A 27,813-nucleotide genomic window follows, 5' to 3' on the forward strand; every position below is an offset into this window, starting at 1 on the left:
GTTATTTAATTTGCATCCAAATTAGATTTTTTAAGAAGCGGCTTAATAACTGCCAGCTTCAAAGGTTTTGGGACGTGACCTAAATATAATGAAGAATTAATAATGTTTAGAAGTGGCTCTCCAACTGTAAGCATCACTTCTTTTAAAAAATCTGGTTGGTATTGGGTCTAACAGGCACGTTGTTGATTTAGCTAAGGTGATAAGTTTATACAGCTCTTCCTGTCCTATACCTGTAAAGCACTGAAAATCTAAATGTGAAGCTTTAGGCTGAACTTGATCGTGAGATACTGTTAGAGGTTGAACCTCCGTTATTTTCTTCCTGATACTATTGATTTTTTCATTAAAGAAGTCCATAAAGTCTTCACTTCTAAACTGTGATGGGATACTCTCTGCAGGCATCTTAGGTTTTGTTAGGCGAGCCACTGTACTAAATAAGAACCTGGGATTGTTTTGGTTTCTTGCTATCACTTGGCTAAGATGCTCGGTCCTAGCAGTTTTTTAGGGCCTGTCTATAGCTGCACATACTGTCTTTATACGCAATTCGAAAATATTATATATTATATTGTATACACAGTTTTAAGATGAGATTGATGAAAGTCCTTTATTCTTTGTCCTGATCCGTCTGGGTATAGAGTCAGACAGACGTCTGCAGTACTCTGGTGTCACTCACTCAGTCCATGCTGCTTGATCTCTTCCTGAATTTGTTCCTGGTTGCTTCATGTACAGAGATTTGCCACAGAAGGTGAAGGAATGAACCTGATCTTGTTACAGAAGGTGACGGTACATTACAGAGTGCAGGGGAAGGAAACCCATCACTCGTGTGAATGAAAGATCACTGGCTTCACTTTGAATGTAATGATTATGGCGGAGGAGAGGTTTAGTGAATAACGTTTAGCGTTTATTCTGACACTTAACTGATAACCCAGCTTGTGATGTTCTGATCTGCAAGTCGTTTCCTGAGAACTAGAGACTGTACAAGGAGCAGGAAGGGTAAAGAAGAGGAATAAAGATTGTATTTTTAAACAGCAATTTCTTAGGTCAATATTTTAATCAGTTATTTTTTAATTACATTAGCATTTGAAATATACAACCACAATAAACTGCAGTGTCAATAATTTGAAGACATTGTAAACACTTAAAGGATTTTTCCATTCAGGTCAAATTACAATAGAGAAAAATTCAAACATTCTTATTGCAACAAGTTTTCGTCCAGTTCATGTAATTTAACATGTTATTTTGCCTTAAAGAATTTTGGCACTGTTATACTTCTGTACACACACACGAAAATTTTAAAGTCTCACTAAGACTTTCTGTTTGTTCTGTGTTTATATAAATAGATATAGATCAAACACCTGAGCAAAGTGCAAAAATACCAAATATGTAGATTAATGAAGTTACTGTCAGGGGCGGTTACGAGATGGCTGAACAGGGGTGAACCCAAAAGCAGACGAACAGTGATGAAGTTGGTAAAAGATAGTGTTTCTTTGTTCTTTATTGGATAGGCTGAGGCTTGGGTAAACATGCCCAGCAGGAGAGAGAAGCAGTGACTGTGTGCTTAGTGACTTTATTAAACAATTTAATGAATGGGATTTTCAATAAAAAAATCCATTACAGTATTACAAGAATAAAAGGTATAACACAAGATTCAGGTGTAAAAACTTGAATTATACAATTAATTATTCACACTCAACAGAACAAAACGTAAATAAAACATATACATAAGCAAACTTATCAAAAATAAATAACTGAAAAAAGGTAGGGGGAAAAACCCATTGATTATTATTATATATATATTTTTTTTATTAAAGAACATGTAAACAACATTACAGAAAAACAGGCATAAAAAAATAGAAGCTCCAAAGATGTTTAAAGATCAAAAACAGAACAAAGGGAAGACATTCACAGGACGCCAAACACAGATTCGTAATAACTTACATTAGACGTAGCCTTTACATTTTTCACAATTTTAAGAGACTTCATTAAAAAAGTGAGTTCGTTAGAGAAGACCTTGTATAAAGGAGGAGATTTTGACAATCTATATTTATGAATGAAAAATTTGCCATTCAGGATGATAAAATTTACAAAATTGTGGATTTTTTTATCATTATTTTCAAAATAACAAATAATTTCTTTCACACTCAGTGGTGTGTGCTTAGTGACTGGAGAGTGGAAGGAAGCGGTTTGTTTTCCTCAGCGAAAGCGGAGGTCGGCGCTCAGTGCGAATGTTCTTATTGCGGTCCACGAAGACGCTCTAATGCGGAAGTGCTTTTTTTGGTTTTTTGGTTTGGTGAAGAAGGAGAGGTGGTGACCAGGACAATCGTCTATTGATCAGGCTGGGGCCGATATCAGGGAATTCTAGCAGCGGGAGCGAACGAATCCAAATTGTGAGGAAAATCCGAAGTCCTGTGAGCATGCGAGGTCATACACATAAATCAGTCCGACAGTAACAGAAGTACCGGGAGGGTGTAGACGAGGGAGAAATCCAAGAAACAGGCAGGGTCGATAACAGGCTAGGTAAAACTGAATGGTTCGCTCGGTGTGCTTAAAAAGCCTAGAGATGATTACCTGATTGAGTGGCAGGTGAGCTTGCAGGAAGAAAAAAACCTGGAGTGGAGTTTAGGGTCTGGAGGTGCTGGGCTGGTCTGTCTGGTGTGTACAGTTACAGAAGAACCTGCTGCCTCCACCTCAAATCTCATATCAACTGTCACCAGTTCTAATCTCACACAAACATCCTCTATTTCAGAGACTGAACCTGCTGCCTTCATCACAAATCCCGAACCCGCTGCCTCCACCACAAATCCCACACCCGCTGCCTCCACCACAAATCCCGAACCCGCTGCCTCCACCACAAATCCCGAACCCGCTGCCTCCACCACAAATCCCGAACCTGCTGCCTCCACCACAAATCCCACACCCGCTGCCTCCACCACAAATCCCGAACCCGCTGCCTCCACCACAAATCCCGAACCCGCTGCCTCCACCACAAATCCCGAACCCGCTGCCTCCACCACAAATACCACAGGAGGTAGGTGCTGGGGTAAAATTCACTGAATTAATAAAATCCAGCTAAATGAGTGATAATAACAGAAGATTTATTTACTTATAAAACAGCAGGAACTCAGTCAGAAACTGAACCTCTGAATAAAATCAAAAGATATGTATATATTTAAATAAGATATGTATATTTATAAATGAAATGTGGAGAATCAGGATCAGACTGACGCTCCATCTACAGGTACAGTTCCTCACGCTGTGGTTGTAGGTTGATCACATCTCCTCATCTATACACTTCATACACACACCTGATCAACACTTTATCATCTAATCATCTTTTCATCTCAGATAATATCTAAACTTTCTCTTTATAAACTGTTCTATTTATTCTTTCTTTATATAAACAGATATAGAACAGAATTCTGATCAAAGTGTAAAAATACCACCAACAGCTCCTCCTCCAGTGTCCTGTCCTCCCTTCACGTCTCCCCTTACTGAAGTTTGACAGCAAGCTAAACTCCATCCAATCTAAAGTTGAGAATAAAATGATTATTGTTAATGATGAAGTTTAATTTTGTCAGAAACTGGATCAGTGATCTCGTCTGGTGTGGATGGAAAACGGCAGAATGTAAATAACGATGAAGCTACAGAACCACAGAAGAACCCTGATGTAGAGACAGAAACTTCACAAGCTGCAGGTAAATATACATTAGTGTTGATTAGTGAAGTTAGCACACAGAAATCACACGCATTTATCACACCATGCAATGTCTGAACACAACCAGGAACGTTAGCAACTGGCTGATACTGAACATTAAACAGGAAGACTGTGATGTTCAAACACTTGTAAATGTACAGTTAAGAAGATCATTTGAGTTTATTACATTTGATGATAACAGAGTGTTTATATAGTTATTGACTATAAAGTTTAAAGGAATTGAGAACCGGAGAGGAACAGAGCTAGAACTCCAGAGGTAGCGCCTCCGCTGACAGGAAGGGTTCCCATGGTGTTACTACAAGTGTGTTAGTGTGAAGGGACCAGATCAGCTCAGGTCATGGGTGAGGGTGAGGTGCACACAGAGGAACGTACCACTGATGTATGAGGGCGTGGTCATCATCCTGCAGATCCCTGAAGTCCACAATCATCTTCATAGTTTCACTGATGTTGAGGCAGAGGATTCTCTCACTGTCACTGATTGGGAAATTAGATTTTATATTTTAAATGGCTAATTAAACAACTTTCAAAGTTTAAAATTAATGTGTAAAAATTAAATATCTTGTCAGAAACTGAAGTTAAGTCACCTTCTGAGGATAAAAATCAGGCAGAACAACCTAAAACCACAGATACAACTACACCAACAGGTTAGTAAAATGTTACTCTCTGTGTGTGTGTGTGTGTGTCTGTTAGTCATTCAAATATAGACAGTGCTGCAACTCCCCCAAACAGTGTCCCTTTTTAAAAATAAATAAACATTTTTTCCTGCATTTGGTAATAAATTTCTTCCAGTATGAAGAAATTAACATATGAGCATATGAGGACTTGTATGCTAGGCTGGACAGTAAGGAGGGAGAGGGGGATCTGTACAGGTTGGCGAGGCAGAGAGATAGAGATGGGAAGGATGTGCAGCAGGTTAGAGTGATTAAAGATAGAGATGGAAATGTACTGACAGATGCCAGGAGGGTGATGGGAAGATGGAAGGAGTACTTTAAGGAGTTGATGAATGAGGAAAACGAAAGAGAACAAAGAGTAGAAGAGGTGACTGTTGTGGAACAGGAAGTAGCAAATATTAGTAGAAGTGAGGTGAGAAGGGCATTGAAGAGGATGAAGAGTGGAAAGGCTGTTGGTCCTGATGACATACCTGTGGAGGTATGGAAGTGCTTAGGAGAGGTGGCAGTAAAGTTTTTGACAAGTTTGTTTAACAAGATCTTGGAGAGTGAGAGGATTCCAGAGGAATGGAGAAGTGTATTGGTGCCAATTTTTAAGAACAAGGGAGATGTGCAAAGCTGTGGCAATTATAGAGGTATAAAGCTAATGAGCCAGACAATGAAGCTGTGGGAAAGAGTAGTGGGAGCTAGGTTAAGGGCAGAGGTGAACATTTGTGAGCAGCAATATGGTTTTATGCCTAGAAAGAGTACATCAGATGCAGTATTTGCTTTGAGGATGCTGGCGGAGAAGTACAGAGAAGGTAACAGGGAGTTGCATTGTGTCTTTTTAGATTTAGAGAAAGCGTATGACAGGGTGCCAAGAGAGGAGCTGTGGTATTGTATGAGGAAGTCTGGAGTGGCAGAGAAGTATGTTAGAGTGGTGCAGGACATGTATGAGAGCTGTAAGACAGTGGTAAGATGTGCTGTAGGTGTGACAGAAGAGTTCAAGGTGGAGGTGGGTCTGCGGCTCTAAGCCCCTTTTTGTTTGCTCTGGTGATGGACAGGATGACAGATGAGGTAAGACAGGAGTCTCCATGGACTATATTGTTTGCAGATGACATTGTGCTTTGTAGCGAGAGCAGGGAACAGGTGGAGGAAAATTTGGAGAGGTGGAGGTATGCTCTGGAAAGCAGAGGAATGAAGGTTAGCCGTAGCAAGACGGAATACATGTGTGTGAATGAGAGGAACCCAAGAGGAACGGTGAGGCTACAGGGGGCAGAGGTAAAGAAGGTGCAGGACTTTAAGTACTTAGGGTCAACGGTCCAGAGCAACGGAGAGTGTGGAAAGGAGGTGAAGAGGCGGGTACAGGCAGGTTGGAATGGGTGGAGAAAAGTGTCAGGTGTGTTGTGCGATAAAAGAGTATCAGCGAGAATGAAAGGAAAGGTGTACAGGACAGTGGTGAGACCAGCGATGCTCTACGGCTTAGAGACAGTGGCACTGAAGAAAAGACAGGAGGCAGAGTTGGAGGTAGCAGAGCTGAAGATGTTGAGGTTCTCCTTGGGAGTGACAAGGATGGATAGGATCAAGAATGAGTTTATCAGAGGGACAACCCACGTTAGATGTTTTGGAGATAAAGTCAGAGAGGCCAGATTGAGGTGGTTTGGACATGTTCAGAGGAGAGATTGTGAATATATCGGTAGAAGGATGCTGAGGTTGGAACTGCCAGGCAGGAGGTCTAGAGGAAGACCAAAGAGGAGATTTATGGATGCAGTGAGAGAGGACATGAAGTTAGTTGGTGTGAGAGAAGAGGATGCAGAGGATAGGGTTAGATGGAGGCAGATGATTCGCTGTGGCGACCCCTGAAGGGGAACAGCCCAAAGACAAAGAAGATGAAGAAATTAACATCAAATCCCTTATTTAAATATAAACAAATGGTCCCATGACGAGCTTCAATGCCGTTCTCTGCCTGTGCTTGCTGAAGCATCACCCTTTAATCCTTAAAAAAAAAAAAACCTGGGTCTCTACATCAGTTATCACCTTCAGGCTTTACTCCTGATTACAATATGGTCAGAGTCACTGGTTTCACACTGGACAACAAAACACAAGCCGCCACTGATCCACTGATGTACAGGTGGAGTATAAGGAGTGGAGGAAGCAGATAAAATGTATGAAGCACTAATTGATCAGCAGTGATTTGTGAAATTGTGCATATTTTAATTATGATTTTTTAAATAGAAACTGAAGCACAGATCTCATCTCCTGTGGATAAAAATCAGCAGAACCAGAATGAATCTCTAAATACACATATTAAGTCAACTGTACCAACAGGTTAGTCACAACCTTACTGTGTGATCCTGGGATGTAATTTGTGGGTAGTAGGTCCAACAGACGCACTACTGGTGGCACCCATGGACTTTGAGTGCTCAGAACTTTTGTGTTGATATTTTATTACTCTCTAGTGTTTTCATTTGTCTAGATGTGTTCTTGATTAACTCACAGATTAAGATTATTTTATTTAGTCCTTGAGTGTAGTCGTGCCGTGTCTCCCATTTGTTGTTGTTCTGTAGTTATTCAGATGTTTAGACCTGTTTATTATACCTTCCTTACGAGAGGGAGCAGGAGTGAAACAGAACGATGATCTGATCTGAGCAGTATTTTAGCTGGAACTTTAACCAACACTTCTGGAGACCTCTGATTCTCAAAAAGTTGAGACAAATGAGCATAAGACAAATTTAAGACAAATTAACAGTCATGGACAGACGGAGCAGAAGGAGCTGGAGAAAGCAGATACATTTTTAAGAGACTTACAGAACAGCAATGATTTTTAAACTCGTGCTTTGGTTTAATTGTTTAAATAAACAGGTTACAGTCTGGTCACGTCTCCTCCTCTATACACCTCAGACACACACCTGATCACAGTTTCTCTCTTTTTCATAATAAAAAGTATTGAACCTGTCTGTGTAAAACATGTCTGTTCTGTGTCTGTTCCTGACGTGTTCTCTCTGTTCTGTCTCTGTGTGATCAGATACAAATCAAACGTCTGATCCAGAGGAGACGTCACGTCTAACTCCAGGTAAATGTGTTGTAGAGCAGAGTGAAGCTTTAAGACTGAAATATCACTGTAATAGTCTTATAACTGATTCAGTTCAACACCGTGCTCAAGTGTAATATTATTACTGTAATCTAACGGATAACTCTTACACAACATTTACATTTGGAGACGTCTAAGCCTTATGGTAACTTGTTATGCAGGAGCGTAATCAGTCTTCTTTAGGACAAATTAATAGGAATAGACAGAGAGTGTAAGGAGGGGAGAGCAGAGTTTTAGAACTTTAAAACATTTAGAAAACACGAAGACTGAACAGCCGTGATTTCTGAAATTGTACATATTTTAATGATTTTTTAATTAATTAATTCTGACAGAGACACAAACACAGACCTCATCTCCTGTAAATCAAACTCAGCAGAACCAGAATAAATCTCTAAACACACACACACACACACACACACACACACACACACACACACACACAGACAATCTCACAATGGTCACAGAAATAACTTTAATCTGACAAAAGTAATAATAAATAAAACTTCTATGAATGTTTACCAATGAAAGTCAGACATTGAATAAAATATTTATTGTTAAAGATAAAGTTTCATTTTGTCAGAAACTGGATCAGTGATCTCGTCTGGTTTAGAGGAATTATTTGATATAAAGGAGTTATTTCTACTCTCCTGGTCTCGTCCTCATAGAGCTGATATTAACGTGTTAAATCTTCCCTGCTGTTATCTTCCTGTCTCCTCTCACATCTGTTCTTAAAGGTGTTAACGCTCCCACACTCACCCTCTCTCTCTCTCTCTCTCTCTCTCTCTCTCTCTCTCTCTAACTCGAGCCAACACCTCCTGATTCCTCTCTGGACTTTCACTCCTTTGTTCTTCAGGTTCTCACCAGGACATTTACAATGGTTTATGTTCTTTGTAGTAACAGATGTCGATGGCACAGGCGTTTGGTCAAAGATAGAAAAACGCTTTTTTATCATTTACTGTTAATAAACAGAGACATTTCTATACCACCAACAGCTTCACCTCCAGGAGAATGTGTTTTATAAAGTCTTAATAAACCTCTAATGATCTCATAAAATGTATAATCCTTACAGGTTCTTCAGGTGTGTATTTGAGGGAAAGGTTCTGTCTAAAGAAAAATACAAAATACTTTTTTTTTAAATAAACAGGTTTCTAGTAAAAGTATTTCAGAAAGCTTCATTATGTAATAAATCCTAAAGGAACCTTTTTGTATTTTATTAATTTATAATAACAGTGAATTAGTTGGTAGGGTTTAAAGAATTCCAGTTAAACTGTAGTAGTTCCTCCATCTCTTCTCCTGAGACACAAAACCAGTAAAAGGTTCGTCCTAGAAAATCTCTAACTGTGTTTCTATTAATTCTCTATAGTGTGTGTGAGAGCAGAGGTCAGTCAGCAGGAATCATCTGAACATCAGAATCCTGAAACACTGGAAGATAAAACACACCTTCCAGGTACAGTGTGTGTTTATTCCCTTTTTCTGACTTTATAAACTCATCACTGTACTTTACTGTTATTTATTATTTTTCTAACAGATTTAGACCAAGTGAAACAATACAAAGGTGAGAAATAAATTCAGTTGAACATTACTGTATTCCTGTAAGTGTGAAGTGTAAAATAATAATAACAAAAATCTCATTTATTTCTGCAGTGAACATCAGCATCGACCCAGAGGAAACTCCAGAGTCTCTAATATACGAGGAAAAGGAAGTGAAGATAAATCCTGCGTACGGTCAGCCAGGCAGGGGCAATCCTAATGATAAGATCTTCACTCTGTGTAAAGAGGGGTTTCAGGCTGGTAAACATTACTGGGAAGGAGAAAAAAGAGTTTCGAGTGATGGAGAAAAAAGAGTTTCGAGTGATGGAGAACAAAGAGTTTCGAGAAAAGGAGAAGAAAGAGTTTCGAGTGAAGGAGAAGAAAGAGTTTCGAGTGATGGAGAACAAAGAGTTTCGAGAAAAGGAGAAGAAAGAGTTTCGAGTGAAGGAGAAGAAAGAGTTTCGAGTGATGGAGAACAAAGAGTTTCGAGAAAAGGAGAAGAAAGAGTTTCGAGTGAAGGAGAAAAAAGAGTTTCGAGTGATGGAGAAGAAAGAGTTTCGAGTGATGTAGAACAAAGAGTTTCGAGTGATGGAGAAAAAAGAGTTTCGAGTGATGGAGAACAAAGAGTTTCGAGTGATGGAGAACAAAGAGTTTCGAGTGATGGAGAACAAAGAGTTTCGAGAAAAGGAGAAGAAAGAGTTTCGAGTAAAGGAGAAGAAAGAGTTTCGAGTAATGGAGAACAAAGAGTTTCGAGAAAAGGAGAAGAAAGAGTTTCGAGTGAAGGAGAAGAAAGAGTTTCGAGTGATGGAGAAGAAAGAGTTTCGAGTGATGGAGAACAAAGAGTTTCGAGTGATGGAGAACAAAGAGTTTCGAGAAAAGGAGAAGAAAGAGTTTCGAGTGAAGGAGAAGAAAGAGTTTGGAGTGATGGAGAACAAAGAGTTTCGAGAAAAGGAGAAGAAAGAGTTTCGAGTGAAGGAGAAGAAAGAGTTTCGAGTGATGGAGAAAAAAGAGTTTCGAGTGATGGAGAACAAAGAGTTTCGAGTGATGGAGAACAAAGAGTTTCGAGAAAAGGAGAAGAAAGAGTTTCGAGTGAAGGAGAAGAAAGAGTTTCGAGTGATGGAGAAGAAAGAGTTTCGAGAAAAGGAGAAGAAAGAGTTTCGAGTGAAGGAGAAGAAAGAGTTTCGAGTGATGGAGAACAAAGAGTTTCGAGTGATGGAGAACAAAGAGTTTCGAGAAAAGGAGAAGAAAGAGTTTCGAGTGAAGGAGAAGAAAGAGTTTCGAGTGATGGAGAACAAAGAGTTTCGAGAAAAGGAGAAGAAAGAGTTTCGAGTGAAGGAGAAGAAAGAGTTTCGAGTGATGGAGAAGAAAGAGTTTCGAGTGATGGAGAACAAAGAGTTTCGAGTGATGGAGAAAAAAGAGTTTCGAGAGAAGGAGAAGAAAGAGTTTCGAGTGAAGGTGAAGAAAGAGTTTCGAGAGAAGGAGGACAAAGAGTTTCGAGAGAAGGAGAAGAAAGAGTTTCGAGAGAAGGAGAAGAAAGAGTTTCGAGTGAAGGAGAAGAAAGAGTTTCGAGTGAAGGAGAAGAAAGAGTTTCGAGTGATGGAGAAAAAAGAGTTTCGAGTGATGGAGAAAAAAGAGTTTCGAGAGAAGGAGAAGAAAGAGTTTCGAGTGATGGAGAAGAAATAGTTTCGAGTGAAGGAGAAGAAAGAGTTTCGAGTGATGGAGAAAAAAGAGTTTCGAGAAAAGGAGAAGAAAGAGTTTCGAGTGAAGGAGAAGAAAGAGTTTCGAGTGATGGAGAACAAAGAGTTTCGAGAAAAGGAGAAGAAAGAGTTTCGAGTGAAGGAGAAGAAAGAGTTTCGAGTGATGGAGAAGAAAGAGTTTCGAGTGATGGAGAACAAAGAGTTTCGAGTGATGGAGAACAAAGAGTTTCGAGAAAAGGAGAAGAAAGAGTTTCGAGTGAAGGAGAAGAAAGAGTTTCGAGTGATGGAGAAGAAAGAGTTTCGAGTGAAGAAGAAGAAAGAGTTTCGAGTGAAGGAGAAGAAAGAGTTTCGAGTGAAGAAGAAGAAAGAGTTTCGAGTGAAGGAGAAGAAAGAGTTTCGAGTGATGGAGAAAAATGAGTTTCGAGTGAAGGAGAAAAGGGAGTTTCTTATGAAAGAGGAGATAAAGGAGTTTATATCAGAGATCAAACAGAACTGATTTCACTCCCAGACGTTAATAAAGAGCTGACAGCAGTGGGAGTGTTTTTAGACTGTGATACACACACACTGTCATTTTATAATATTAATACACACTCACACATCTACACTTTCACTAATGTGGACGTCAGAACATCACTGCGTCCTCTGATCAGCCCTGGAGTCAGAGACAAACATCCTGTATGGATTATTTAGGAGAATAAAGACATCTGTAATATGATGATGTGTGAGTTTATAATGTATTTATATAAAGTGTGTATACATCCTGTACATAACACACTCCTAATTAAAACCAGAGCTTAAAACCAGACAGGAAAAAGGAGAGATTTGGACTTTAAGTGAGGGACATGATGTCCACACCGAGTGTCTCACTATTACTGCTAAACTGCAGCTGGACTTCTGATGGCTGGGACTCTTATACTGCATAAAAAATCACTGCAGGTGTATTCAGGGTTTTTGCAGTAATCAAGCGCTCGGGGCAGAATTTTATCTTTTTAATAAAAGATTTGACACGTGCAGTTTATTACTATTCAACTGTACATAATTATACAAATATAGAAGTTTGTTTAATTAGAACCATGAAATTCTGTTACAATGAATACACAGAACAGAGAACATCTCATTTTTATTATTTACTGGAGGAGAACTGGAGAACTGGCTGCCAATGTGATAATGATGTAACCAGGGCCAACAGGGAGGCAGTTACTCATGTGTAGGACATCAAGTAAACTATTCTGGATTTCACTAATTTAGCATTAAAGGTTTGTTTTAAGGGCGAGGTGGAAGCAGATGGACCAAACCTATTTACATGCTTACTTTGGGGGTTTTATCGTTGCTGGAATTTTAAAATGGAATCCACAGAATCCCTGTGAGATGAGGAAACTAGCAGAGAACATTTACATGCAACAGTGTCTCTGGAAAACTTCCACATTTTGGGTTTTACTGTTTCTATTTTCATCCCACAAAGGTAGACTGTTTGAAGGAATAGGCAGGGTCATGCAAGATACTGTACAGTAGTAATCACCTCTGGTTGGCAGCTCATCAGCTAAAGCTCAATCTTAGTAAAACTAAACTGTTGTTCATCCCTGGTGAATCATCCCCTGGTCAAGAACTTGTGATCTCCTTGGACAACAATCAGATCTCTCCTTCACCCACTGACTGCAATCTTGGGGTAACTCTGCACGATCAGCTGTCCTTTTCCCCACACATCGCTAACCTTATTCATTCTTGTCGATTTCTTTTTTACAACATCAGAAGAATCTGCCTATTTCTTTTCTCACAGGTTACTCAGGTGCTTGTTCAGTCCCTTGTTATTTTAAGACTGGACTACTGCAACTCACTCCTGGCAGGTCTGCCTCTGTCCATTATTTGTCCTCCGCAGTTGATCCAGAATGCAGCTGCACATCTCTACAAAGCTACAAATGGCCCAGCACCCACTTACCTCCAACAAATATGGTAATATATTATAAAATATAATGCAATATATTAAATAATGAATTTCCATGTATAGGAAACTAGTGCTTATATTTAATCATATATTGCAATATATGAATGGGCCGTGTACGGATATATACATTGCAATGCAGACAAAAAACATTACATTTATACTTAGTTGTTTTATTGGAACATTATTAAAACTTTATGCATGTTTAAAAACTACACACACACTTTTACTTTGTCGGTGTGCTCTGATTAAGGGAACTCCAAGATGAGATCTCATGTAAATCTTTTCTTTTTTTACCTGGACGGAAATGAGCCGTCTCTGAGACTTGAATGAAATTTGGGCGTTTTCTGCATCTTTTCAAAGGTATCTCAAATGTGGCTCATTACCTCTAAATCTCAAAGATAGTTTAGTGCTTGTAACCTGTGCATTTGGGTTTTCTGATATGTCGTGTAGAATTAAACTCATCATTACTCACAATTACATTTAACTCCTACCGGAATGACGATGCAAAAAATGTTGATATATAATATTATGTCCTTAATATAAAATGTATTTTGCTAACAGAGGGGTTAATGAATACATCTATTATTATTATTATTATTATTATTATTATTATTATTATATGGTCACATGTGATCTCTATTTCTTGCCTATATGATCCTTTTTGCTTAAATTTTTGCTCAGTCATGCGTGTACAGTTAGGATGAAATAAACTAAAATTAAGTTATTTATTTTGAAGAATATATAGTGCTGAAAAAATATCACTCTATATTGCACAATCCTGACTCATATACAGTATATTTATTTAAACATTATAATGCAAAGAATGGCCGAAAATGCTTTGAGGTTTTAGGGCTAGGGTTCTCTGACAAACAGTGCCGTCTACACTAAAGTACGGTGGCCCAGAAGGGCAAAGCATCTTTCCTGCGAATGTGTATGATTTTTCCCTTATAAGTGTATGATTTTTCCCGTGTACACGTATGATCCTTTTCCCATGTGAGAACTCTCCATCTCGTTTAAGTTGCAGAGGTGTCAAGTAACGAAGTACAAATACTTCATTACCTTACTTAAGTAGAAGTTTTGGGTATCTATAATTTACTGGAGTAATTATTTTTCAGCCGACTTTTTACTTCTACTCCTTACATTTTCACGCAGTTATCTGTACTTTCTACTCCTTACATTTTAAAAATAGCCTCGTTACTCCTATTTTATTTCAGCTTGTCACTCAAAAAACAAACAAACAAAAAAAACATCCGATTAATGGTGCCATCCGGATGGAGTGAATATGATTGTGGTTGGATGAGAAGTATAAACATACCACTCCGACACCCTATTGGTTGGGACGCGATCCATCGCACCTGCACATGACGTCACGTCACACACTCCAGCAAGGACGTTTAAATTAAATAGCATTTTCGGTTGATAAGGTTGTGATAAGTAGACGAAGATGTCCGTGATAGAGACTCAAGATTCGAGCGAAATGTTACAACCAAACACCAGCGAGGAGGTTGGTAGCCAGGAAGACCATATATATATATATATATATATATATATATATATATAATTTTTTTTTTTGATTAATCACTTGTATTAATCCTTCATTCTGACAGCACTAATGTTTATTGTAGACAACCACACATAGGTAATTGTTACTAAGCCTGCCCTGGGTGCACTAATTTTCCTGTATGTTGCCCTCACAGATTCCTGCAGCTAAGCTTAGATGTACATTTACATTCCAATAAAGGTTACCGATGACCCGCCTCTGAAGTTTGACTTTTTGCACTATTAAAATACTTATAGGCAACTAGTTATCATATCTTCTTCTCCATGAAACATGTTAATGCTCAGTAGTACACATATATGGTTCTTTAATGTATTTGCATTGTACTAGAATGCATTCTTTTTTAATTGCCATGTACAGAATCCCAAATCACTATGGCCGTTAAAAAAATACAACAAAAAAGGCTTTTTTTTAAATGCTTTTCCCCCTCACGTTACTTTTACTTTTATACTTTAAGTAGTTTTGAAACCAGTACTTTTACACTTTTACTGGAGTAAAAAGCTTGAGTTGATACTTCAACTTCTAACGAAGTCTTTTTAAACCCTAGTATCTATACTTCTACTCAGGTAATGGATGTAAATACTTTTGACACCACTGATAAGTTGCAAGCTAAATGCTAAATGTTAAGGTAATTATTTTGGCCAGACTGTGTATAAAAACCTGCGTGTAAGAGACTGCAGTCAGTAACATGTGAGACGGGGAAGCGCATCGGCCGCTGGTCATCTCAGGGACACTGATGGTGTTACACTGATGATAATACACACTTTACTTATACCAAGGACTGATTATCACTTGAATCTGAATCATTTGATTTATTTTCTATTGTGTTCAATACAAGAGAGAAACAGTAACTTAATCATAGCATTGTTGTTTAAGTGTAACTTTACATGTATTTACAAGAAAATGTAATATGCTGTGTATTACGTTTGCTAAACAGTTCATGGATTAACATGTGTTAAGCTTAGTTAAATCATTTTGTTGCATTTGTTTACATTTTTATTTAACTAATATTTATCAGAAATAGTGAGGTGGCTTTTTTGTGGTTTTTCATTTAAGGTTATTAACCACTTTGAACGATTGTAACCTGCTAAACTGTCAGACACAAGAATTAAAAGTGATTCCAGAGTTGATCCTTGAGTCCCCTGTAGGTGGCTAATGGCTTTTCTTGAGTTTGAAGCAGAAGCTAATATGCAAAAATCCCAGAACTCGACGTATGACGGCTCCTGAATGCACTCGTGCTGCCGAAGCTTAGGTCAACGATTTTAAACTAATTCTCAAGGACATGAAAACAACTCTACAGCACATGGAGACGAGTAATACGGATGTGTTATCGACATAATAACGTTTCAATAGTTGGCCATAAGTAATTTAACAATGTTTTCATTTGAGTTAAATTATAATTCTACAGTGTAACAACTAAATACAACACAAGCGGTCAATTAACTGGGAAACTCAAATGTCTTCATAACATCTCACTCCGAGTCCCTGTTACAAAGTGCACACGTTCCAAATTACAGTGAGCAGAACTCCGAACAACATTACACTGGCATCATGAGGATTAAACAGGCTCTGAATATAAACATCACAAAGCCCTGATATACCATTTATCATTATGAAATTTTATTTATTTTATTATTTTTAATAATAAATCCTAGTTTCCTTCCTAGTTGCCAGCAAAGGAGCTGTATAAGGTTCATCTTCAAAAACAAATAAGAAAAAGTGACATGAAGATGGACCTTAAATGGGAGAGAAAAGGCTATCCATTAGAGCGTGGAGCGTAAACTTAAGGTGAGAACTTGTGCGTTTATTAATCTGTTGCATGTTAAAAGTGTTGTGTATATAAAGCAATGTTATTTAAAAAAAACACATTTTATTTCATTTTCTTTTTTTTTTTATTGTTTTTTAGGAAATAAAGAAATGAACTGCGCAGCAGACCAGTGCGAACAAGACAAATCCTGTCTTCCATCTCTGTTGTGTGCAAAAATCTGTAGCGGTTCCTCTGGGCCTCTTTTTCAATACAAGGAGGGTGGCTCTCTCCTCTTGTAGTGGCAATGTGGTGAAGCACAACACAAGCCGCTATGATGTCTCATGCCCTCTCTGGACTGACCCGGAGCCCACGCAGACACTGAAACCTAGACTTGAGGATCCCTTTGGTCATCTCCACCTCGGCCCGTGTTCGGCTGTGAGCCAGGTTAAAGCGTGTCTGTGGTCCAGGATCAGGTTCAGGGTAGGGGGTCATTAAATAGGGCAGACAAGGGTGTCCTCTGTCCCCCAGCAAGTAACCATTGTACTGTCCTGTAATGATTCAAGTGTACAATATTAATACAGTAAAAAAAAAAAAAAAAAAAAAAAACATTGTATAGAGCAAAACCCTGCTGAAATGTCTGGCATAATGATGACTTGTGGAGAATTCTGGCATCATGCACAGATCCTGGCCATTTTGCATCATCATCAGTAATGATGTGAGTTGCCTCACATGTTAAAAAAGTAATGAGTTCAATGATTTTAAAAAGGCAAAAAATTAAGGACACAAAATTAAGTTGTTACCTGAACATTGCTACTATGAATTGAGTTCCTATTAACATCGTCTCCCTCATTTATTGAAGGAGATTTAATAGGAATGTGTTTGCCATCAATGCACCCAAATACACTCGGAAACCCTGAAATAGAAAGTCATATATGGAAGGATCAAGTGTGTGTGTGTGCAGGATGAATACTTGTATACAGTAGATATAAATAGTATGCCTACATATTAAATATGCTTCATCGATTTTACTATAAAGGACAAACCTGTCACTCTGTGGAATTCCTCTTTAATACACACAGAGGTTTATGTCCAGGGAACTGTGTGAAGTGTTTAAGTGCCAGACATACAGTTGCCTTTCCCACATGCTCTGCATCGCCCACGTTGTACAAAAAATGCCCTGACGCAAAAAAACATGCTATGTACAGAATGTGTTCTAAGCCCAGACCCGCCGTTTGTGACATTTGCAATATGCGGTTTTAAGAGATGTGTTAAGTAAATTAATGATTCCATTAAAAACCAATAACGCTCTTTCATATAATCATTAGGAAATGAAAACACATCAATACGCGGTCTTATAACTCTCTCCTGTATAATCGTATAATTTGTGCCTCCACGTCCACGGGATCATCATCAAAAGGGCCGCCATGTTCAATAACCTTCTGAAACAAACTTACCCTGGAACATAACCAGCTAGCGAGCAGCTCATCTTCAGAGAGTCAGTTGCTATGGTTACATACATACCCAGAAAGTTACCCCCATTTTTGAAACGGAAAGTTGAGGTTATTCACTAACTTACCCTCAAACTTATCCGGGTCTGTCACATAACCTGCTTTCTGGAACAGTACCCCCTGGTGTAAAGTTTTATGGGAGAGACTCTGTGATAACACAATAAATCACCACATCAGCTAAAGACTGCCACCTGCTGTTCAAAACAGTTTTATTCACATACAAGCACAAATATTACAAAACAGATATTAATAATATTAAATCAAATTAAAATGGAAAACTGTTTAACACAAAACGGAAAAATATAATATTCCACTGTTAAACCAAAAAAAATTTAAATTTCAACATTTATAAATTTTAAATCTGTTTGTTATCATTAGCGTGCGCACTGTACACGTCCCTGTGAATGAGCTGTTACTATGGAAATGATAATGTATCAGCATGAGTGCTTTAATATAAACCTGCACTACTGTCAGAGCTGCTGACCAATCAGGAGACCTCAACAGCAGGGGGGTAAAGTAGCACTTGCTATACTTGTACTGTATAGTGCATGTGAGCTAAAAAGCAATCAAAGGAATCACACACACACACACACACACACACACAGCGAAAGAGACACACATACGCACTAACAAACATGCACTGATCACTGTTATTATTATTATTATTATTATTATTATCATCATAATCTATACATATAATCAAACTGTAAAGTGTCTGTACATTAAAGATATTTGAAATAAATTATTTGGGAACGTAAGATGAGTAATAAAACATCTGGATGGTATTTGGAAGTTTTGTGTCTGTCTGTTTGTGAACAACATCACATAAAAACACCTGAAGGAATTGTAATGGGGTTTTCACAGGTCTATTTGGCCAAGCTTGAGGTAACATATAGGCTTTGTTTCATCCCAATCAGCCAACAGGAAGAGAAGATATGTTACTTTAAAATTTCAATGGAAAATCTACCTTGAAAAAAATATATATTTTTTTTTCCACAATATATTTATTTGCATTTGTTTTAAATACAAAAGCATACATTCAAATAAAAAAGAATAATAAAAAAATAAAAATAAAAAAAAAGAGAGAGAAAAAAAACATACATAATAGAACATTACAGATCAGCAAAACATGAAAAAAAAAAAAACACCCCACATCTTAACTACTTTCCATACACCAGCATTCACAGCCATCCATTTAACAATTTAACTTTTACCTTTTCGGAGTATTTTGTTATTTTTAAAAGTCATCACATTATGTAATGGAGATACCAAGTACAAAGAGATGAATGTTGAATATCAGTCGTCTCCTGCTGTCAAGTCCTCTTGGTTACAGTAACATAAAAATGGAGTCCAAATATTGTAAAAGTCTTTAAGTTTCCCTTTAACTGCATAAGTCAGCTTTTCCATGGCGAGATTGTTAGTCATTTCTCTAAACCAAAGGATAGGGGAAGGACCTTGTATCTCCTTCCATTTTAAAGCAATAGCCCGTTTGGCCTGCAGCAAACTAAAGTCAATTAGTTTATGTTTATTAGTGTTCACCACAAAATTAGCTGGATATATATGAAATAAACAGAGTTTGGGATCACAAGGAATGTTTTCTTCAGTTAATTTACCAATCATAACCAGAATATTCTTCCAAAATGTTTGAATCTCAATACACTCCCACATACAATGGTAAAGGGTTCCAATCTCTTGTTTACATTTTAAACAACTGTCAGGAATATTTGGATTAAATTTATGTAGTTTGACCGGGGTAATATACGTCCGCATGAGCCATTTATATTGCAGTAATCTGCATCTAGTCATCTTTAGAAATATCTTCCTGAAGGTCATTTTTCCATGCAGTTAAATAGGACATAGAACTTTCTTTTGAACCCTCTAAAAGTGTATTATAAAAAAAAGATAGATTGCCTTTATCCCTTAAATGTTTCAAAGTATGTTCTTCTATAGTTGACAAAGAAGGTACTGAATAAGTTTTCATTTCAGAGTGTATAAAACTTCTTATCTGTAGATATTTGAAGTAGTGTTTCTGAGGAATATCGTATTCTCTCATCAGTTGTTGGAATGACATCATTATACCATCCTTATATAAATCCTTTACTTGTTTTGCTCCCTTGTACATCCAGTTTTTGAATCCCCCATCGTTTCTCCCAGGCACAAACATTGTATTACCCCAGATTGGTGACAGATTTGAAAGTTTAATTGTTTCACCTAAAAAATTATGAGCTTCATACCATACACCAATAGAATTTCTAAGAAAAGGATTATGTGTAGATTTTTTTAGCATTTTAACTGAGGAAGAATAAAGATACATTTCTAATGGAATTGTGAAAAAAAAAAAAATTAGTTCACCTCAAAATTCAACAGATGACAGAATAATTTAATTGCTAATGTTTTGCATCATTTCAGACATGTGCTTTTCCACTTTCGTCTTTCCTTTTATACAAAAATATGTAACATTTTGGTCACTTGAGTGCATAGTTTTAATGCTGTTTTATATTTTTATTTAGAATTTTGTCCACTATATGTTCATGACCACTTTGAGAAAATAGAATCGCAGCAGTTTTCATACTGACTTTCTGCTGATTGTCACATCATTAATGATCTGCAGTTTAACCAACTTATGGTGCTGTTGATTCCAGGTGAATAAAGGAAGCCTACAGTGACTATCCACCTGACTGGCTGCGTCAATTAATCCACCATCACCCACACAGTCACACGTGTATTGTAACGGTCACTACAACGTTATATACCATTGCAGGTATGCATGTTGGTCTCTTGCCCTTTTAAGGTGTGTTGCAGAGACGTGTGTGAGAAGACGAATACGGAATAGGAGTGTGTGTCCTGCTCTCCTCCAGAAACTCTTTCTACTCTTACACTTTCCTTTGATTTTACTCGTGCTCTTGCATTGTATTTTGTGACATTAAGAAAACCGATAAAAGTCTGTATTAAACACCGTTTTGTCCCTGAGCTCCTTCTTTTCCTCTGACTATCCGGCACAAGACGTCACAGCATGCTTTCTTTTTTTTTAATGTTCACCAGATTTACTTTATCTTTGACTTTATTTTATTTACATTTACTTATTATTATTATTTTATACTATTCTGTATATGTAAATACGAACGTAAATATTCATCACACTAATAAAGCACCTTTAAATCTTGAATTTTGAGAGAAAGAGAGAAATTTTATGTAGGTTTCCATAAAGAGAGATCTTTAAGTAAGCTAAAAACCTGTTCTTTTTCTAAGTATAACCGGAAATAGGAAAGAGGAAATTAATAATACACACAAACATTTCCAAAGATCCAGGGACAGGGGCAGCGTTCTACATCCCACAATAGAAAACATCAGCTAAAAAAAGAAGAAGAGACAAACTATTGTCCGAAATGACAGACTCAACAGACAAGATTGAGCAAAAACCCGAACAGGTGTTTTATTAACAGTTTTGAGAAATGGAGTAGTAGAATGAGAAACATGGAGGGGAAGGGCCGTGTATTTGAGGTGTGCATGTGATGAGAATTAGGTGTGTATGTGATTAGAACTCGGGTGATTGGGAATGGGGATTGAGGGTGGAGTCTGGTGTTTCCGTGACAACTATCAGTATACACTTCCGAACTAATAGGAATACAAATGGCACTTGAATGGGTGGAGAAGAATTACAAAGGGGAGGGAATAATGGGATCAGATAACATGTCAGCCATAACCAGTCTAGAAACAGGAAACTCATACAGACAGGACATTCTATTTAATATATTACAAATAATAACAGAATTATACCAAAGAGGTGTAAGGATTACTGTCCTGTGGGTACCAGCACACGTAGGAATAAAAAAAGAAGAGGAAGCAGATAAACTCGCCAAACAAGCACTCGAGCAAAAACGTCTAAATAAAAATCCCAATAAGCAGAGCAGACGTTAAGAAAATAATTAAAGAACACACGAAGAAAATGTGGCAAGAAAGATGGGAAAAAGAAGAAACAGGTAGACATATGCATAAAATTCAAAAGCAGATTAAAAGAGGGAAAATATGGGTCAGAAACAGAAGAGAGGAAATCATTATCACTCGGCTAGGAATAGGACACACAGGACTGAGTCAGAGTCTTAAGATAATAGACAAACACTAAACTGGAGAATGTGAATTCGGTGGACGAATAGACACAGTAACACATATACTAACAAACTGTAAAAGATATGATAAAGAAAGACAGGAACTCAGAGAAACCATGCAAGAGGAAGGAGCAGAAATAACAAGAGAAAACATAGAGGGAAGATGAACTGGAAAATATATAGAGGTCTGTTTAATCAGTGTTAGGTTTAAAAGAAGAAGAAGAGTGTCTGAGATCAGATTTAAGCTAAGAGAAGAAGAGTTTTAGCCTGTTTTAGCTACTTGGTGGAATCACTATTTATTTTTACTTTATATTCCTGGGTAGAGAAATAAGACCTGGGTTACATACACTTATTACAAATATGAAATCGCACACTGATCCTTTTCTGAAAGTTACTAAATGTAATTCAATACATGGATGGAAGATGATCTGGCTCCTCCCTTTTAGTTATGATGTCATAGTTAGTCCTGCCAGAGTCCCTACTTTCACTCTGTAGTAAATAAACATTCACTTTATAGAGAGTGTGACTGTGACCAGACCTACCTGCCATCTCCTCTACTCTCTCCTCTTCTGCTCTCTCCTCTCTCTCTCTCCTTGTTTCTCTACCTATCTCTCTGTCGAGTTATACATGTCTCTCCTGAGCTGCCAGTGATCCAGACCTCCTCTGGCCTCTGGACCTGTCTGACTCGTCCTGGAGTCCTGCTTCTGGTTGGTGATCTCATCACTTGGACGCCCCGTGTGGTCTATCTGGGATGCGTGTGGTGACTGGGGACGGTTCCACTTTTCCACAAAGACGGTCCTGTCCTCGGCTGTAGACAGCTGTTCTCTGAGGACTCGTGACTTCAGTCGCTCAATAGTTCAGGACTGGAGTTTCCTACAGTCTACCTGAGCCTCAAGTAATGAACTGGACTCCATATTAACTTCTCCACATCTCCTGTTATACTGAACTTCCAGCCTCCTAACACACAGTATGGGTGCAGATCAATCCCTGCTATCCGTTATCACCCAGATGAGGATGGGTTCCCTGTTGAGTCTGGTTCCTCTCAAGGTTTCTTCCTATTACCATCTCAGGGAGTTTTTCCTTCAGCATCGTCACCCTCGACTCGTTCATCAGGGACGATCTGATCATTCTGATTCACACACACTCACATCTCATACAAACTTATAATAATTATTTTGATTGTGTAAAGCTGCTTTGCAACAATGACAATTGATCTGATAATTTTCCATGAAGAGGGATCTTTAAGGTATATATTTTTTTCTATTTTTAAATCACACATGGTCTCTGATCCCTGAAAGTTACTGAATGTGATTCCACACATGGTTGTAAGATGATCAGCTGAAACCCGAAAGCCGAATCCCACTCCGTCCCCCAGTGAGTGTAGATGATCTGTAGGAGTTTAATGGACACTTTCCAGATGATTGAGTTCTTCCTGGTTGATGTGAATCTTTCTGACACACAGTGTTCCCTACTGCCATGATTTCAGGTAAGAGAATGCTTTAGTGCTGTTTATTCTCTCCTGTGTTGTGTGTGAAAGGTGAGGTGGGACTGCAGATAAGTCATGTCGCTTCATTACACAACTCATTCAGCACAACAGAGAAAAGGGCGGGAAAAACACTTCACTCACTAATATCACTTCATATGGAAATAAAATCTCCTTTTTTCCCCCTTGATGGTGTAAATGTCAGTAGAAACCTCTGATCCAGACAGCAGGTGTAGAAACTGGAGTGCGGCTGTACACAGGGTTTTACGGTAATCAGGCTCTTGGTACAGAAATAGGAACAAAGTGACACTGTTGCATTGACATGTGCAGTTTATTTTAAACTAGATCCACGGCTCATATTTATCAGAACATAGAAGTGTGTTTAAAGAGAGCAATGAATTTCTGTTTAAATGTAATATACACAACAGGGAACATCTCACTTCATCATTTACAATAACTGGAGGAAAATAGTCATTTATTAATATTCACTTCTCTGACTCTATTATGTTTAATATACATACAGTGCAGTGTGAGTGATAAATCTTATACAAACTCCAACCAAGTGAATTTACAGAAATAATATCAGAGCTCCAGTGGATTCTTTCACACATTAAATGTGTTTCCTTCTTCTTCTCTTTACAGCTCGACCACTGAGATGGGTTTTACTGTTTCTATCTCTCAGCCATCAGGCTTCTTCTGGTCAGTTGGATTATTCATTACCTTCTACACAAGATAATAAATTCTGTTGTATAAAAAATGTCAGCTTAGTGTAGATTATATCATCTTATTTCACTACAAATAAACATTAACTGTAAAATGTATTAATTAAATATTTTAAATGAATTATATTTATAACATGCAGAACATTTTATCTTCATATAATCTGCAGCACGCTATAGACTTTGACCAGAAATGTAAAACATATAACCCAATGTACAAAGGTCTCGAAATACCGAAAAGCTAGATGTTCATTAACAGCTACTGCATGGAAAGACAGAGAAATTTAAAAATAATTTTCCCTTTGAAGCATTTATTCACCTTCAAAACAAGTAAACAAAAAAGATCTCAGTTTTCAACACAAACTTGTAGCGTGTACTTTCTAAACAATACAATAGAGAGCATGGGGGGGGGGGTTAATGATTACCTTACTGTAAAAAATGATCTTACTGTTATTTATTAATTAGTAGAGAACAGAAAATTATAAACACACACAAATAACTGCAATACATAAACATGCATGTATTTCATATGCAAAACCCTACATGAGCATTTTTTTATCAGGCTCCTATAATTTGGTTCATTAATTTTAGTTTAATGACCAGGAAAAGGTTATTAATCAGGTATGAAAATTCCATCTTTTAAAAGATTTTCACTTTAAGAAAATTCAAGGGTATTTAACAAATGTTACTGTTTTTTTGCTCCAAAACAAGTCCATCTCTGTGAACAAGACAGTTGTAAAATCATTAAAGATGCAACTTGGAAACACCAAAGCAGTGAAGAAACTGATCCACACAAACAGCATGTCCACACTGGATGAAAACAGCAAAGTGCTAGACTTAGTGATTCCTTTAGTGATTCTGCAACTAGGTCTTTGCCGGACTTTGCCAAAACAGCCCACATGGACTTAGCTAGTTTTTTTCTTAGCAAAATTTTTTTTAATAACAATGATTGACTAAAGTGACATTTTTGAAAGTAAGGAATTTTAATAGCTGACTAATAACATTTTTACTGCCATTAGAGTGAAATTACTGAACCTATAAATAGGAGTCTGATTTAAAAACCCAGTTTTTCAAATAGTTTTATGTCAGTTATTTCTCTCTCTTCTTCTGTAGTGTGTCGGTAAGAAACATCAGTTAACATTTCCAAACATTCATTTTGCTATTAATTGTAATAATCCAGTGAGATTTTTGTTTGCAAAAGGAGTCTGACAAGTCTAGTCTGTCTGAAATGACATGAAGAAACTACAAGAGAACTACCTGCAAAGCTACCTAAAGAACTATGCCCAAGTGCACCCATGGCAAAAGCTGTTTTAAATGCAAAGAATGGTCATTAAAATTAAAATGTTGATTTAATTTAATTGATAGAAGTTACTCAATACAGAAAAAAAAATATTTTGACCATCATTTTGGCGCCTGGCCATTGTGGAGAGAGCATGGACATTGTTTACATGAAGAACTGTTAAATAAGGTTGAATAAGGTGAAAAAAGGTTTTGTTTTCTTTGTAAAATAAAAGCTTCATAAAATTACAGTTGAACCCCTGATGTCACATGGACTATTTTACCGATGTCCTTGCTACGTTTCTGGACCTGGGAACATTTCAGTTGTATTGATGTCTGTGGATGATCAGAGAGCTCTCAGATTTTATCAAAAATATCGTAATTTGTGTTGTGAAGATGAACAAAGGTCTTACGGGTTTAGAGTGAAATGAGGATGAGTAAAGACAGAACTTTAATTTTTGGGTGAACTAATGATTTTTGGTATCCTCTCACTATATCGTTTTTCTTTCTCTGTATGATGGTAACAGATAAAAATCTACCAAGTCATTAATGTTAAGACACTGCAACATGGTACTTTATTTTGTCACAGTGTACAGATGGTGTTCTGAATGATAGTCAGCTTTATGTATTTCCATCACAAAAAACACAGCTGCATCATTCTGAATTATAATAATGAGAAGTTCGCCGAACTCAATGGACTCATTTATTGACAAGGAAATGGCCTTTTTATAAGACGTACCTTTACACATAATGTCTGTAGATACTCTAGTATCAATCTCTGAAAAGTGAAACTCTCTCAGTGCATGTTTAATTGACTGTAAAGTCTGGGGTAAAAATGCAGCTGTCTTAGACTATTAGAAGCTGACTGCATCCAGGCCCAGCTGAATGATATGCCTGGTACATCTGATGTCTTTCATAAAAAAAAAAAAAAATGTTAGGCGGACATTTTTCTTACGTTTTTGGCACGTCTCCTAAATTAGCTATGTTCACGTTCGAAGGGCGTCGTCCACAATCAAGTCAAAGAGCCAAATTTAAAAATGAGCGCCGGATAATGTCTTAAGATGTCATGAACGGGGTGTTGTGGCAGGTGTTGAATGCCGTGGGCGGAAGGAGCAGGCATAGAGGCAGAGGGGTGGTGTAACCCAAAAGAGTCTTTTTAATAATAGTTAAACACAAAGTATAAATAAAGACACAAACAAAGGAACAAACTCAAACAATACTTAACTTTGTGCTAACAGGGGCTCTCTGGCAAGACACAAACTGGGGAACAGACACACGCCCTGTGGCAAGACACAGGCAGGGGGACAAACACATAACAGGACACAAACTATGCGTGGAGCTGAAACTGGACACTAGAGATCACGTCAAAGGGCTAGGCTAGGCTGAGATCACGTCAAAGGGCTAGGCTAGGCTGAGATCACGTCAAAGGGCTAGGCTAGGCTGAGATCACGTCAAAGGGCTAGGCTAGGCTGAGATCACGTCAAAGGGCTAGGCTAGGCTGAGATCACGTCAAAGGGCTAGGCTAGGCTGAGATCACGTCAAAGGGCTAGGCTAGGCTGAGATCACGTCAAAGGGCTAGGCTAGGCTGAGATCACGTCAAAGGGCTAGGCTAGGCTGAGATCACGTCAAAGGGCTAGGCTAGGCTGAGATCACGTCAAAGGGCTAGGCTAGGCTGAGATCACGTCAAAGGGCTAGGCTAGGCTGAGATCACGTCAAAGGGCTAGGCTAGGCTGAGATCACGTCAAGGGGCTAGGCTAGGCTGAGATCACGTCAAAGGGCTAGGCTAGGCTGAGATCACGTCAAGGGCTAGGCTAGGCTGAGATCACGTCAAAGGGCTAGGCTAGGCTGAGATCACGTCAAGGGCTAGGCTAGGCTGAGATCACGTCAGGGGCTAGGCTAGGCTGAGATCACGTCAGGGGCTAGGCTAGGCTGAGATCACGTCAGGGGCTAGGCTAGGCTGAGATCACGTCAGGGGCTAGGCTAGGCTGAGATCACGTCAGGGGCTAGGCTAGGCTGAGATCACGTCAGGGGCTAGGCTAGGCTGAGATCACGTCAGGGGCTAGGCTAGGCTGAGATCACGTCAGGGGCTAGGCTAGGCTGAGATCACGTCAGGGGCTAGGCTAGGCTGAGATCACGTCAGGGGCTAGGCTAGGCTGAGATCACGTCAGGGGCTAGGCTAGGCTGAGATCACGTCAGGGGCTAGGCTAGGCTGAGATCACGTCAGGGGCTAGGCTAGGCTGAGATCACGTCAAAGGGCTAGGCTAGGCTGAGATCACGTCAAAGGGCTAGGCTAGGCTGAGATCACGTCAAAGGGCTAGGCACACTGAGACACTAGGGGGAGAGGAAACACAGGACAGCTAGAGACACAGAGGGGCTATGGCCAGAAGCGTGGTAGTTACTGTAACTTAACATAGATCTTAGCTAAACACGCTCCTAGCCAAACACACACCTACCTACTTACCTGACTCTAGCTAAACACAAGAACACAGGAGGACAGGACTGAATCAGCTCCACTAACACAGACACACAAGATACACAGAAACATTGCCAATAAGAGAGCCCAAGTCAGCACAACTAAACTCAAAGTACAAACTAAACAAATAACAAAAACAAACAGAACAAAATGCCCACATAACTGACAGTGGTATTACCAAAAATGCTCGACCCAGTTCCCCAGTCTAAACAGCTATTTATAGATTGATTGATGGCTACCTCGGTTCAGGTGTGCACCCGCATCACCTGACCGAGGTGCCTGCTGGGAAACTGAGTCGGCCAACAAAGACTACAAAATAAAA

The 27,813-nt window shown here is 38.4% G+C and overlaps 1 long non-coding RNA gene across 1 annotated transcript; it reads left to right on the top strand.

Moving 5' to 3' along the window:
- Positions 1-6,404: 6,404 nt before the first annotated feature.
- Positions 6,405-8,876, top strand: LOC128508564 (uncharacterized). The gene is made up of 3 exons (XR_008355930.1): positions 6,405-6,687; positions 7,385-7,432; positions 8,814-8,876. It is a non-coding gene; the product is annotated as an uncharacterized LOC128508564 (long non-coding RNA).
- The last annotated feature ends 18,937 nt before the right edge of the window (positions 8,877-27,813 follow it).

Source organism: Clarias gariepinus, chromosome 20 (assembly GCF_024256425.1).
Source record: "Clarias gariepinus isolate MV-2021 ecotype Netherlands chromosome 20, CGAR_prim_01v2, whole genome shotgun sequence".
In the NCBI taxonomy this organism is placed as follows: domain Eukaryota; kingdom Metazoa; phylum Chordata; class Actinopteri; order Siluriformes; family Clariidae; genus Clarias; species Clarias gariepinus.